General features: G+C 36.5%; 1 protein-coding gene across 2 annotated transcripts in view; it reads right to left on the reverse strand.

Annotated features, from left to right (window-relative positions):
* The window catches only part of ndrg3a (ndrg family member 3a), a 36386-nt gene extending 23186 nt beyond the window's left edge, over positions 1-13200 (reverse strand). For both annotated transcript variants that reach the window (XM_065241275.1, XM_065241272.1), the window contains exon 1: positions 13049-13200. The gene's annotated coding sequence lies outside the window, so the exon portion shown is untranslated. The remainder of the gene's footprint in view (positions 1-13048) is intronic.
* Positions 13201-15414: the final 2214 nt, after the last annotated feature.

The raw sequence follows: 15414 nt of genomic DNA on the forward strand, positions 1-15414 counted from the left end.
CGCTCTGTCTGCTGCGCTGCGCTGCATTCTCTCCCCCTCCCCTCTCAAACATGACACCGGCTTTGAGTGTTACCGGCTGATGATTGGCTGTTCTGCCTTAAGTCCCGCCTCTCTTGGTGGGTTAGATTGATCGGTCAGCTCGCGCTGAGGAGGCGGGAACTTTGTTTATTTACATCTCCCTTTTTCAGGTAGGCTACTTTGAATGAGTGTTTAAAAAACTTTATTAAACACTTTAATCAACTCTATGTTTTTGAGGTTTTTGAATAAGCTTGATATGTGTTTGGGACTAATGCTAATTGGGTTATTGTTCAGCAGCTGGCTAAATTCGGTCATGTAGACAATGTGGCTTGCAATGTATAACCTGTGATGAAGAAGGCAGGGAATTGACGAGGATGAGGGACAAATTGCAATCGATTTGATATTTTGAGCATTGTTTGTTGATTAGCTGAATACTTTATTAATACTACCTGTTGTGTATGATTGTACTTGTTGAGGAGAAAAAAATGAGAAATGATGACATAGTTCTTCAACAGGTAACTTGTGCAAACAATGAAAGAAAAGTGTAGCCTATATTATTTTAATGTAAAAACGGTAAATTGTTACATCATTTAGACCACCAGAGAGAAAGCTTTTCAGGGCACAAGTAGCAAAATTTAGCAGTCACAGTCCTGTCAGACCCATGTCACTATCGAGCTTACCATTATCTTTTTGTCACGCAGTATGCTGCGTTCCAGGCAACCGGTAACCCGTGAATCACGACTTCAAAACCACGACTCTGAACTGGGAGTACATCGATCTAGTACGAGTTCACGGGTGGGAAGTCACGAGTTTGACTGCCGTTCCAGTGCACTTTCACAGGTAGAAGGTTGTAAAAACACGGGTTACAGGCTGCCTGGAACGCATAGAGTCGTGAGTCGTGGTTTTGAAGTCGTAATTCACGGGTTTAAAAACCTGCCTGGAACGCAGCATAAGATACAGAAAAGAAAGAGGCAGGAGAAGATTGACACCTTTTTCAAGAGAAATCCTGTAAGTGAAGTTGAAAGCTGGACGTTGATAAATGTTGACATTAAACAACAGTAGCCTATTACCATTATATATTTTGGCATTAATTTAATATATTACTTTTCAAATTTCAATAAGGTTTGCTAGTACCACAGCCTTATTCCTTTATCACCTTGTTTAGGAGATGAGGTTGCTGGAGGCATCAGTTTAAAGAGAGAGAGAGACACAGAAAGTTTCACAGGTGAGCAATGAAAAATGAATGTTACAGTTTGTGAAAGAGGTCTATGAAGGAAGAGAGGGTGTGTTTGTGTCATGGGTGGTGCTTAATTCCATCCCAGGTGCGCACACACGTGTTTCTGGTGCGTTTATATCAATTTTAAAATTATATATATCCATCCCCCACACTTTTAAAAAGCTTGCTACGCCCCTGTTTTAGGCTGTGGGCCGGATGGTAAATAACGCCATGAAGTGCGGGCCGGATAATTTTTTTAAACCTTAGTGTGCTGATAATTGTGTTAAAATTAACTTAACAAACCAATTAATTAGTTTGTTTAGCAAGAAAACCAGAGAAACACACAGCTCTGTGAAAACTACATTTCATAAGGTCACACTCATACTGTATATTATACACACAAATTTACATCTGAACAAAACCCATTGGCCTTATAGGTTGAAAAGCTTTAATTTAACTTCTTTTGCCTCAATGCCAAAATTATTTATAAACCATTCACTTTTCTTTGGAATATATTTGTAATGAGAACAGTCATTTAGAAAATGAAAATGCTAGATGGGGCAGTGGCCCAAACCAAAAATGGCACTATGGGGGGTGGTACTATTATTATGGTTTTAATAAAGTATTATAAATATTATGTATTATATTACTAGCATCAACTTAGACAAGTGATTATAATGGGAATTATAATAAGAATTAAAGTGTGACAATCTGCTAAATATTCAATATGATTTACCTGCTGGCTTGATGGAGCTTTGAATCCATGTTTGCAATGTTGAACTGCTGCTAAAAGCCTCTCTTTCCGTTCTCTGTCGTTATTTTGTGAAGGCATTGGTGTTTTTTGTATTTTTTGTCTACAAAGTGTGCCAACAACAGCAAATTTAGTGTTTATATTAACTTAGATCTGATCGGGAACATTAAATCGATTAGACAAGCATTGTATCGTTAATAAGAATGTGGATATTTTGTTTTTGTTAGCTTGCTAAGTTGTTAGCACTTTTAGAACACTGACAGCAAATCATTACCGGAAGAAATACATAAACATACTTACAAATTACTAATTCTGCGGTTTAACAACTGATATAATGTAATGAATCTACCTGTTAATGCAACGAACTTCGGAAACTGTCGTCTTCGCTCTCCAGGCAGAGAGTGGACACAGAGATGCTGCGGAGCGGGCGAGAAAACACGAAGTGGATCACCGGAATCAGTGGATCTTTAGCGGAGCGGTAACAATAAAACAGCAAGATTTTTGGGCACCGTGTTTACTCTATGTTCCGCGTTTTGCTGCTTTCCGCAAGTCTCTCATATTAAAAACGAACTAGACACCCGCCTAAAAGGGTTTTTAAAATATGTGTTTAATATTTAATAATACTGTATAAATCATCACGCGGGCCGGATTGGACACCTTTGCGACACCCCTGGTTTAATCTCTTGTTTAATCTGCTTTTGTCCAAGTGACTTTAGGTTTATGTGTGGAGCTTTATTCTTAGAGTCGTATATTTTTGCCCGATTCACAACATAAGATTTTAAACTAAATCATTATACCCCACAACACCACCCCATTTTATGACGCATTCAGCACTGACAGCCCTTCCTAGTTTTAATCTTAAATTGCAGTCCAAAACATTGAGCGCCAGATTATTCCTCCCGATGTAACCCCATACAATTGGTAGTAAGAGAATTAAAGGGAAAACCTTTATTTTGTGTTTTTTCCTCATAATATAAAAAGAGTAAGAGTAAAAAAAAACTATAGCACCCTTACAGCATCCTTATTTGCATGCGGAAAAGCATTTTCTTCAAGACAATGAAACTAAACCTTAATCCACCATAAATGAAAACGCAAATAAGTCCGTGTCCTCATTCCTGCTTTTGGGGTTTATGGATTAAAGCTTCATTTTTAAGTTGACCATGTCTACAAGTGCTATGTAAAAACAACCTTGAACCAACCAATGGCATCAATGGTTTATATGACACACCATCATGAGCTGTAAATCATTGACTCCTTAACCTTTTATTTTATGCAGAAGGTCATTCTTACTAGCCTGGCATGCAGCACAGACAACTTACATGCACGCTCATGCATTGAATATAAACCAGGCCAACCACTTCCTCTCAGTCCCCACCCACTTACATCATGGGGAGAATGGGAGCTATATGGAAAACTGTGGGATTGTATGACTTCGGTGTCTATGAATGTAACCAAACCCAATTGCAGTGGTCATTTAATCCTAAAATGCATTCAATGCCTGTAGTCCTGAATAATGTGCAACCAATCAGAATAGAGCCGGAAAGACTGACTAGCTGCAATATGAATCAGAGGGTCATAAAACGGATTGTTGGTGATGCATTCGACTGTAAGACTACTCCCTCTATCACAGAGTAAATTTAGGGAAACCCCTTGATTCGTGATGGGGTGATGTGCACATCTCAATAGTAAAGCACTTGTGGTAGCAGAGAGCGCAGCCAATACACTACGGCTTGGCTGTCTGCCAAATAAGGATTTCCATCTATTTTTTCATGCACTAAGGGTATAGGGACGCCCTGTGTGACGCAAACTGCCACTGCATCAAAGTGCTACATCCATCACACTCAGTCTTTTGCCTTACACATAAAGCCATTTCAAACATTAGCTCACATACACAAGGGAACATAAGGATTTTTGTTATGGCTGACTCTTTACTGGAAGCATTCTCACGAATCTCCATTTCACTCTCATGCTCACACCTTTCATTTAATTTGTTTTATAAAGCAGACAATGGCAGGGCAGAAACCTTGAATGCATTCGGTGGAGTGCATAACTCTTGAAGGGTCATATTATTTAGCATTATAAGATCAGAAAGCCATTCGCTGTATTGATTTAGGACTTATTTTTGATGACATCATCACTAATAGCATTACCAAGGCTTCCATCTACACACACAATTCAAAAAATGAAATTTTAAAACGCTGAAAGTGCTTGTCTACATCACACATCTGGATGTATGCCCGGTTATAACACCGTTCTCCATCAATGGATGAATTACAGCTGCTTTGATCAATAAAACTGTACACGAATGTGAATAAAATTCAGTTAACTGCCAGCTTTCTATGGGCAGTAATAGCAAAATGTTAATTGCACTTGTGAACAAGGCAAAAATGACAGCAAGGCTAATTTACATAGCATGCCATAAAAAAAACTGTCTTTGATAACTAAAAGACTGTGCTTTTTCAGCAACTTCAGCATCTGGGTAAAGTGGACTGTGGGTGTTTGGCAAATAAGATGCAGGATCTTGTTTATTAGATCAGTGGTTCTTAACGTTATTCCTGGAGGCCCACTGCCCTGCATGTTTTGTATGTCTCTTTTATCTGGCAGACTCAGTTCAGTTCATTGAGATCTCTTCTAATGAGCTGATGATTTGAATCAGGTGTGTTAAATAAGGGAGACATACAAAATGTGCAGGGCAGTGGGCCTCGAGGAATAACGTTAAGAACCACTGAATTAGATGACATCGTTTGTGACATTAAAAGCAATTTAGATGCAATCCTATCACAGAATGCATCTGTTTCTGCAGATGGTGTACTTTGGTGTTTATATTAAAGCTTCTACGAATATCTGCAACATCATGCCAAGCGTAAAGGAGATACAAATAAAATCTTGGTAACGCTTCAGGAAGTTTACTAAACGCACAAGGATTTAAGCCCTAAAAAAGCAGACAGTTCTTTAGTTTGGTTATTATGATTCCATCAAGTCACATAAGAAATTTTATTGCATGAAAACTGCACAAAAAAGTTCACACACAAACTAGGGTATGTAAGTAAGGAGTATATAATTAATAAGGGGATTATGAATTATTTGAAAATAATGCACACCGAGGTAGTGAACGAACTTGAAATAGAAAAATTCTCAAAATGCCCATAAGAAGGCAGCGGTTGTCGGTTAATCCCGATAATGGGAAAACGGCTAAGTATCTGAAAAAACATCAGGAAACAGAAAAATCAGTCGATCTATACACCGAAGTGGCGTTACACCACGGGGGTGCATTATTTTGCAAGCGAGAGCACAAGCCAAAGAGAGAGAGTGTGAGGAAGAGATTATTTAAATTTATTATTTTCAATGTATTTATTTCGCAACCATAACCATAAAGATCTGTTTTATTTGTTGAAATTAAATAAATCGATTATTTTAGTTAAACTTGGTGTAGGGATATGGAACTGTAATGCGGTCGACAGACCTGGAACTACTTTATAGGTTTTTACGTTTCTCATCAAATTAGAATGAAGCATTTAACAACACTGTGGTGTAAGCAATAATTGACGAAGGGTCGCTGAATAATGCAAAAATACAGCACACCCAAGGTGGAAATGCGGTTACCACAGACATTGCTAAGACATTGCTCTGGTGCTTATTTTGAAACATTTACAACAGAGAATATTTCTCAACCAATCAGAATAAAGCATTCAACAGCCCCTGTGGTATAAAAAATAGATAATCAATGATCTGCCAGCAGTTTGCTAACAAGAGCGCCAGATCATCCAGTCACAATGCAGAGCAAGGGGATTAGATCTAATAAGGATTAGATGGTGTTAACAAACTAACCTGCTTTGATAAATGACAGAAATAAATTACCTATCTGTCCAGACAAGATGTAAACCAGTTAAATGACTTCCTGCTACATCTCGCAGACCCATAAATACAATCCAAACGTGAGACATGGAGCCGACGCCCAGTGGGAGAGAACCTGCATACGCACATGGAGTTTAAAGGGAAATCCCACATGGCTGAGAGAACTGGCCTGACTTTCTGTACAAGCTTTCTTACACCTTAACACTTGCCTAAATCTATAATGTATGGAAAAGACACCCACACTGGTGCAAGCCAGTTGAGCACATTAAAGTCCTCACTTTGTGCTCAGACAGGGGCATTATCATGTGCTTAAAGAAAAAATCTCTTCACAAACAATTTGGAAGCATGCAATTCTCTAAAATTTTATTTTTGGTAGAACATGGCATTAGCAGCCAAAACGGTCATGGGTTTAAACCCAGGGAACAAACATACTGATAAAAATGCATACCTTGTAATGCACTGCAAGTTGCTTTGGATAAAAGCGTCTGCCAAATGCATAACTGTAAAAATGTAAATTAAGGGCCAGTTTCCCAGACAGGGATTAGACTAGTCTAGCCCTAGACTAAAATAAATGTAAGAGCTGTCCAAAACAACTTGACATATCTTTAAATACATCAGTGTATTTTGTTTTGCCTCAAAATGCACACAAGTAATGTTTTTAGGAAGGCATGTTTGTTAAAACTAGTTATATTTCCTAATTAAACTAAGGTGTAGTCCTGGTTTAACCCTTTAACTGCCACACCAAGAAAAGGGCATTTGAAAAATTTTTTGTTTGCATTTCTTATCTCCTTATGTCACCACTTAACACAATCAATGTATTTTTTTTCAACACATCCCATAATTTTTTTTAAAATGGCCTCTACCAAACGGTTGATATGTCACTTAAAGGAATTCAAACACATACTATGGAAATTAGAAAATATGAACTATAATACTAATTTTTTACAAACATAATCCAAATAAAATGGTTTTGTATATTAAATCTTCTTTATTTAACATATTAAAATATTTCAGGTTTTCATTTTAACGCAGGACATGACATGTTTTCATGTTTTTTGCAATAAAAATGACCAAAATTAACAAAAATAAGGATATTCTGCATTTAAAACCTAAAATAAAAGAAGGCCAAAGATAGTAATACAATGGCATATTAGTATTTTATGATTTAAGAAACACACTGTCAAGTTTGGTAGTGCAAAATAATTTTTTTGTCTTTTTTTTAGATAAATTAAAGGGGTCACGGCATGAAAATCTGAGATTTTCCATGTTTAAGTGCTATGATTGGGTCCCCAGTGCTTCTATCAACCTAGCAAATGTGAGAAAGATCAACCCAGTAACTTAGTTTTGGTAAACCATTCTCTGTAAGCATGTGAAAAAACAGGTAATTGAAATGTGGCTCCCCTTGTGATGTCAGAAGGAGCCCTTATTATAATAATACCACCCCTTAATTTGCACTTTCCAACCACAGCACTGCCATTTCCAGTGTTTTAATCAAGAGAGGGAGAGACAGAGAAAATAATTCACAGCACAACTAAGTTTCAATTTCAACAAACCACCATCATTGTGATCGGTGTTTGCACTTCATCCGCTCATTTGCATTTTAAAGGACACACCCAAAACTGCACATTTTTGCTCACACCTGCAAAGTGGCAATTTTAACATGCTATAATAAATTATTTATATGATATTTTGAGCTAAAACATCACATATGTGCTCTGGGGACACCAAAGATTTATTTGACATCTTAAAAAAGTCTTGTGACATGGCCCCTTTAACATTTATTTGTAAACCAGCAATGCTGTGTAGAGTAAGCCAACATTGCAGAAAATCCTTCAAACAATTTAAAACATAATTTAAGAAGTAATTATTGATTAATTAATGAGTAATTATGATTTCCATACATTAATTATATGAATTCATTATAGTTATTTCAAAAAAATATCCAGAAGTGGCAAAAATACATACTTAAGAAATGATCTCAATATATTAAATAAGAAATAACAATAGCTGTGTCATATTCATAGCTGTGAATGATCAGAAATGTATATTTCATAGCAAATAGTACACTCTGACTGCAGAATTGGATGATCTGAAAACATTACCCTAGCTTTTCTACTTTTACCATTAAGTGACAAATCAACCGTTTGGTTGAGCATGTTTTTGAAAAATTATTCAAAACATATGAAAGTTTTTTCATGGCACCAAGTAACATAATTTTGTAAAGTTAGGGCTCTTACAGTGTAATATGTCAAAAAAATATGGTTTCCTTGCAAAATTTCAACAAGAACAGTTCATATAACAGAAGTGATTTTTTTATTTCTAAAATCCACATAACAAGATGTGTTGTGACAAGTGCTGTTGATTGATACATTGATATCTAGTGGATTTTTTTGGCAAAACATATCTTACACAAATAGTAGAGATGGCTCAATCAGCTTGAGTTAAGTTAGGTACTCCTCTCAATAAAATATAGGGACTCAAAATGTGCTCAACCGTTTGGTTGAGCTGGCAGTTAAAGGGTTAAGATAATCCCTGTCTGGGAAACCACCCCATAGAATATTACTCTATGCTATAGTATTAAGAATGAAAATAAAAATGCTGGGTTGTTTTAATCCACGGTATAGACAAACCCAGATGCTGTTTTAAATGTAGAAATGTTCATATTTATTTAAATCATTGGGTAAAACAACCCAGCATTTTGGGTTGAAAAAACCTTCATAGGTTCATTTAAACCCAACAGCTGGATTTGTGCATAACCATGGGTTGTAACAACCCAGCATTTTTTGGGTGTAAGATAAGTACAAGGGTTGTCCATACTTTTGACCTTAAAGTGTATCTAATATCTATTAATATGAAGTACTATTCGCAATACATTTTTTATTTATCGTAGCATTCCTGAAAAATGATCCGATTGGCTGGTTTAAATTGTAAATATGCTGTGTAACACCATAGTCCAGTGTCAACATGTGACAGCTAGTGAGAGGGGTTTTGATGGACAGCATTGATTAGCTGATTAGTGGATTGGGAGCAGCATAGAGCTGAAGATCTTTGCCCGAACCCGACGGAACCCGTCGGGAGCCGACGGGCTCGGGCGGGTTCGGGCTTCATTTCTAACATTTTACACGGGCTCGGGGCGGGCTCGGGCTTCCGCTCCGGCTTTGTGAGGTAAATGAGCGGTCAAGTTCAAATCAGTAGCGCAGGATCGCGCTGAATTCATTTACAGTGGATTTAATGATTTTCCTCATCAAAAACATGTAGCCTAATCTTGGTGAGTAGGTTTTTCAATGTATAACTAAATATGAATCGAGTCTTACATAATTTAGACAGAGGATATAGACTAATGTTGGCAGTAATGGAGAGAAGTGCCGACGCAAATCCCGCGGAGCCTGCCTCTTAATTTCGTTATTGCCAAATACCCATCTTAATTCAGAATGTATTATCTTAATTTAATTCGTTAATAAATAATAATTTTATTGGCATATTTATAGTGTATTGCATAAGCCTATTTAGAATGAGATGTTACAATGTTACAGATTACTTATTTCTTTGTTTCAACTTCCAAGTGGCGTGTAGATTATTAGTCATGAATAAATAATGTTAAAACCTGTGTAAATTTCTCATTCTTGACAAAAGCTGTGTGTGTGCGCACATTTAAATAATGTCGGGCTGTAAACGGGTTCGGGCTTTTAAAAAGCTGTCAATCTAAATATACGTTCGGGTTCGGGCTGCATTCTGTCGGGCTCCGGACATTTCGGGCCTAACTTTTAAGGCCCGATTACAGCTCTAGAGCAGCATCTATCTATCAATCAATGAAGCCTCTGGTCGCTACACCAATAACGCACATGTGTATTTCTAAATAAAGTGTCTAAATACATCATACACATTTGAACTCTGTCTGCCAGTTTGTTTACACCACAGACATTTCAGCGTTATAATACAGAGCTAAAGACCAAAATCTGATCAATTCAGGCATATGTGAGACGTTTTGGAAGTAGAACTTGCTAACAATAGGATTGTGATATGTTTTTGTCCTAAGGGCACCAGTGCAAACTGCATATAAAACATTCATAAGCACTCAACAATAGTGTAGGATATGTGATTTGAAAAATGAGAGTCAGTATTGTGATCTGAGAAAGTGGTGGATCAGTGTGAAATCTGATGATTATTTTGATGGAATTGCTTGAGACATCTCAGCAGGCCTGTCTGATATGGAGCCATCACGCTGAACCACAGCTGTCCAAGTGAAAATAAAGGAGAAGTTGGGGGGGGGGTTAACAAAAACATAGCACAAAACCAAAGACACATGTTTTGGGCTTTGATAAAATGTGCTCAAAACAGATTTTTTTTTGATATTCCAGCAGATACTACTGGGGGTGGACCAGTTGTGTGAATTGCGTTAATAGCATGCTTATTTAGTTTAAATTATATTATAAATTAAGCATAATACTACACAATTCAAAGCCATAGACGTTCAGCATTAATAAAGCATCATGAAGCTCTGCTATGCGTGTAGACTGATTAATGATTCCCACATCTGAAAATACAAAACAAGCCCTTATGGTGACAACAGACTCCACAAATTAAGGTCACAGGGAACTCTCATAAATAATCTCTTCAGATGGTTATGCTAACACTTTTCGCCAAAAATAGCTTTTAGGGCAACTCTCTATAATAAAGGTAAAAGCATGGAGAAAGAGCTGTGCAATGGAAAAAATACCCTAAGGTCATGCAGCAACTAATTCTTAATATGTTTGCTTGCTATTGGCCGAATTATGGCACAACATAGCCAAATCATGGTAATATCGCAATATGCATAAAGCAACAATAATTACTGAATACTTTTAAAAGTTGTGTATAGTCAACAATCAGAAAGATTGTCAAACGTATGTTTGTTATATAATTTCCAAATTGTTTCTACAATAACAAAGCATTATTGTTTCGCATATAGTATATCACATAATTGAGAAAGTTATTGCATATAGCATTTTTTTGTACCGTGCAACCCTAGACTGCTTTTAAGTAAACAATTTGCAAACACATCACTGTGTCAAATGCTCAATTTGCTGTTTACCATTACAATATGCAAACAAGCAGCTCTGTGTGCTGTTGCAAGACCTTATTGTTTTTTAAATAAACAAGGTCTTTAAGGTGCATTAAATAAAAAAAAAAATTACATTTCTGCCTGTCTAACCTAACAAAATCTTATTTAATTGGAAGTGTACAGCTAGAGTGTAGTTAAGGCAAAACAGTACCATAATTTTATTATAAGTTTTCAAACATTGGACCATAGCAATACCATGCTTGTATGTGATTCCATCACTGTATCATCCATGGTAATACAATGATACTTTTTGGAAAGGTTTTAGGGTCTTGCATATATACATTAGAAAATATCTAATATATCATATCTAGGCCATATGCTAAATTATGCATGAATTCGATAGAGCTGAGAGGATCAAATGGTTCCCTTCTGCTCTACCATCTCTAAGACTTTAGTCTCTGCAGTGTCTGGACGCGCAGCCTGGAATCTGTCTTCATCACAAATAACAGTCTGATACCTGCTATTCCCTGATCTTCTTCATCTGCCGCTGGTGCACATAAGGTGTTGGGGACTGAAAAGTAAGGTCAGACTTTCTTTGCACAAGGAATGCATTCAGGGTACAGTTCGAAATATATGCGTCATCTTTTATGGACAAGTTAGACTGCAAACTTAGCTAACACAACCGTCTTCCAATTAATCTCTGCTAAACACTGTGGGTTATGCCCACTGGCACTTGTGCTATTTTAAAGCTCTGATATGCAGGGTTATTGAGATAGAACAGTAAATTGAACTGAAGCATTGCTTAATTAAAGCTTGCTATTCCCAGGAGTCCCAGAATTTCCTGACTTGTGTTTTGGTGGAACAGACACTCCTTCTCTCCAAATAAATGTATGAATGGCTTAGGAATTATTTGGAAGAAAATGTTAGCACAAGAGAAAACACTGACTGAACTGACTGAAGAAACTTTCCAAAATACAGGTGAACAGAGACGTCTGGCTTTCCGAAAGTAATCAAAGATCCTTGAGGGCAGTTTACTATGTACTCATTAACTAGAAGCACAGCAACACAATTTCCTATGTGCTCTGCAGTGCCTGATTGTGTACCAGGGGAAAGAGGAAACTTTAACTGGGATTCAACACAAACAAGTGCTGATCAAACAACATCACAAGTTATGCTTTGTTTTATGATAAATATATGCACTAAGAAATAGTCACCTAGTACATGACAGTTGTATGTAGGTAAACAGATTTCAATAAAAGCATACCAACGAATCTTTGGAGCCATGTGTTGATACCATCTACAGGTTAGTATTTTTGTTTGTTGTGTCAACAGTGTATAGTGAACTGCCACGCGGTGTGAGGACGTCAGGTAGCACACCTGCGAGCACATGGAGTTCAGTTCATCAGTTACTGCGACCTTCCCATGCGCAGGTGACCGAGGACAATGTCATTCCTGTCATGCCGGAAGTTGTGCCGTAACTAACTAAAAATACATAAATGTTCGCGTGTGATATATAGACGTATAGAAGTGCGTATTAATGGAGTATAAAGGTTTTGTAGATAGAAATATTAAAAGAAAGAGGTCTTGTTAAGTTCAAACAAAGTAAATAATTTCCCTATTGACGAATTCAAACACACCATCGAACACGCGTCAAACAAACATCGAACCTACTTTGTCATTTTTTCATGATTGCTATACTGTAATATATATACTTCAGACAAAGCATATGCAAAAGACTTAACGTACTGTAAGGTGCAGCTGGCCCTCTATATCTCTATGGTGGAAGAAGAGGCAGCTATGAAAACTATGAAACGTCTTCAGTTATGTATAGGCAAAAATGCATACGATCCATATCTATAAAGTTAATTAGGCATAAAGTTTATATTTTTGGTGAAATGATCTAAATCGTCGTAATATAGTGTGTGAGATAAGAGGACAAAACGATCTAAAATAAAACAAAGGAACGTGCTTTTTCTTTTCGGTCTTGCTTAGATTGCTAATATTTATTGTCACATACATTTTTTAAAGCACGGAAACATTTGAAATGCAGCAACATTGGTAAGCAACACTATCATACATAATTACATTATCTCCATCAGTTCCGATCCGTCTCTTCACAACAATTTTAACATACGCAATCAAATTAATTATAATACATTTAACTCACCAGTCAGTCGTGGAAAAGAATGAAGAATTTGACTTCAAAAAATCCTTGAAGAAAATATTTAAGTGAAAAGAGACGGATGATGTGGATCGTCGTCGGCACGTTTTTCTCTGTTCGCAGTCTCTGCCAGCCGTGTTTTGATGTCATTATAGGGGCGTGGATATCTGGACGTATATGTGGGCGGGGCTATGAGGGAGGGCTACACACCCACACTCAGAAAACTCGTGTACACACGATTTATCGCCACCGTGAGGTGATCTTTGATATCAGGTAACGTCTTATCTACTGTAGTAGACAGCACAAATCACACTGTAGTCTGGGCATACATAAGATATGCTTTCATTTAAAGTGTACCAAATTTTAATAGTATGACGACGTGTTAAATATTGAATTTTCATCATACGTAGTAAATGTTCTGCTTTGAAATTTAGCGTTGAGGGCAACAGTTAGTGCGAAAATGAAAAATAAAAAGAAGGATGAAGGATAAAAAACATGAAGGATAAAAATGGCCACAAATATTAAATAAATAAAATAGTAAAATATTCTAGAGCTTAGCAACTAGAAAGATTTATATTCATTATAAAATAACCAAACATAAAAAACGAATTGAAGAACAATATGGTCCTCGCACCTCAGTCCCTAATTAAGAAAGTCTATGAGGGGACCACCTTAATGGGCCCTGTCCCCTTGGTTTAGAAACACTGATCTAGCCAATATAGAAACATTGTGAAAGATATACTAGATTACAGAGGCCATAGATTATAACATTGGACATTAATTTTACATTTGCTCAGAAATAAAAGATAAAAAAACCCACAAACATTAAGCTTAGATATTTTAAATACACATAAGCACAGGAACAATTGTTTTAATGCGTACATTAAATTTTTACATGATCAGTTAAATAAAGGTTCATGGATAGTAGCTAGCCTTTTCCACCCTTGTGGTTTGTTCAAATTTACAACCCTTTTGTTTGTGCATGTACAAAAAAGCCACAAAGTTAAAGGGCTGTAAAAATTTATGATTAAAAAAAATATATAATTTTTGTTTGCATAAATATGTTAATCAACCTCAGTACTGATAAAAACTACAAAATATTTACAAAAATTCTAGGATTTTAACTCTTTAATTGCCAAGTTCATAAGTGATGCCACTGATTTGAGAAAAAAATTACACAAAAACAAAAAATGACTGATTTTCAATATAAAAAGTGATTGTGGACTGGATTGTTTTTCCTTTTTCAGTATTGGGCATGTCAAAGATAAGTAAAAACGTTGGCTTTGATGCATTTTTAGTTTTTGTGCAGCATCAGCATTTATTTTATTTTCTCCCTAATTAAATGTTTGTGGCTTTTCTGCTCCATTGACTTCCATTATAAATTTTTACAGCCATTTAATTTATTGGCTTTTTTATACACAGATAATCCGAAAGGGTAGTTAATTTCCCCATGGTATGTTGTTAAAGGGATACTTCACCGATTTAGCATTCAGCTTTGTATCTGTAGAAACCCGGCAGTATTACTGAATGACCATGCATGTTTCCCTCCATCATTTCCCCCTGAGAGGAGAGATATCTGCATTTTGGTTCTGCAAAAAAGTCCTCCGATGATGCAAAAATCGTCATATTACATCATCGGAGGACTTTTTTGCAGAACCAAAATGCAGATATCTCTCCTCTCAGGGGGAAATGAGGGAGGGAAACATGGTCATTCAGTAATACTGCCGGGTTTCTACAGATACAAAGCTGAATGCTAAATCGGTGAAGTATCCCTTTAAGGTTTTTTTTTTAATTTCAAAGCATTTTCTCAAAATATGTGTCAATATAAGATTTGTCACCAAAAATCACTTCATTTGCTGAAACACAAAGTTGTGGCCAAATAAGGTAAAAAAAAGGCCAAACAACAAAGGCCTCAACCACCCAAGGGTTAAATATATGGGACCAATGCTTATTTTGACCATGCAACATTTAAAAACAAACTTTTTTCTGTAAAGTCTTGTATTTAAATATTTTGAGGTGACTCATTTAAGAGATCACCTTTATTTGTGAATTTATGGCTTTTATAACTTGCTATCTTGCTAAATGAAAAACAATCTTAAGCCATTTTATCTTTTGTAAAGTTAAATTTCCTTTCATTTAAAGCAGGGGTGGGGAACCCTGGTCCTAGAGGGCCACTGTCCTGCAGAGTTTAGTTCCAACCCTAATTAAACACACCTGAAAAATCTAATTAAAGTCTTCAGGATTACTTGAAAATGAAATTCAGGTGTGTTTGATTATGGTTGAAACTAAACTCTGCAGGACAGTGGCCCTCCAGGACCCAGGGTTCCCCACTCCTGATTTAAAGAGACTTGAATCTGCTATAAATAAGAAAG

The sequence above is a fragment of the Paramisgurnus dabryanus genome, chromosome 14, assembly GCF_030506205.2.
Source record: "Paramisgurnus dabryanus chromosome 14, PD_genome_1.1, whole genome shotgun sequence".
Lineage (NCBI taxonomy): Eukaryota > Metazoa > Chordata > Actinopteri > Cypriniformes > Cobitidae > Paramisgurnus > Paramisgurnus dabryanus.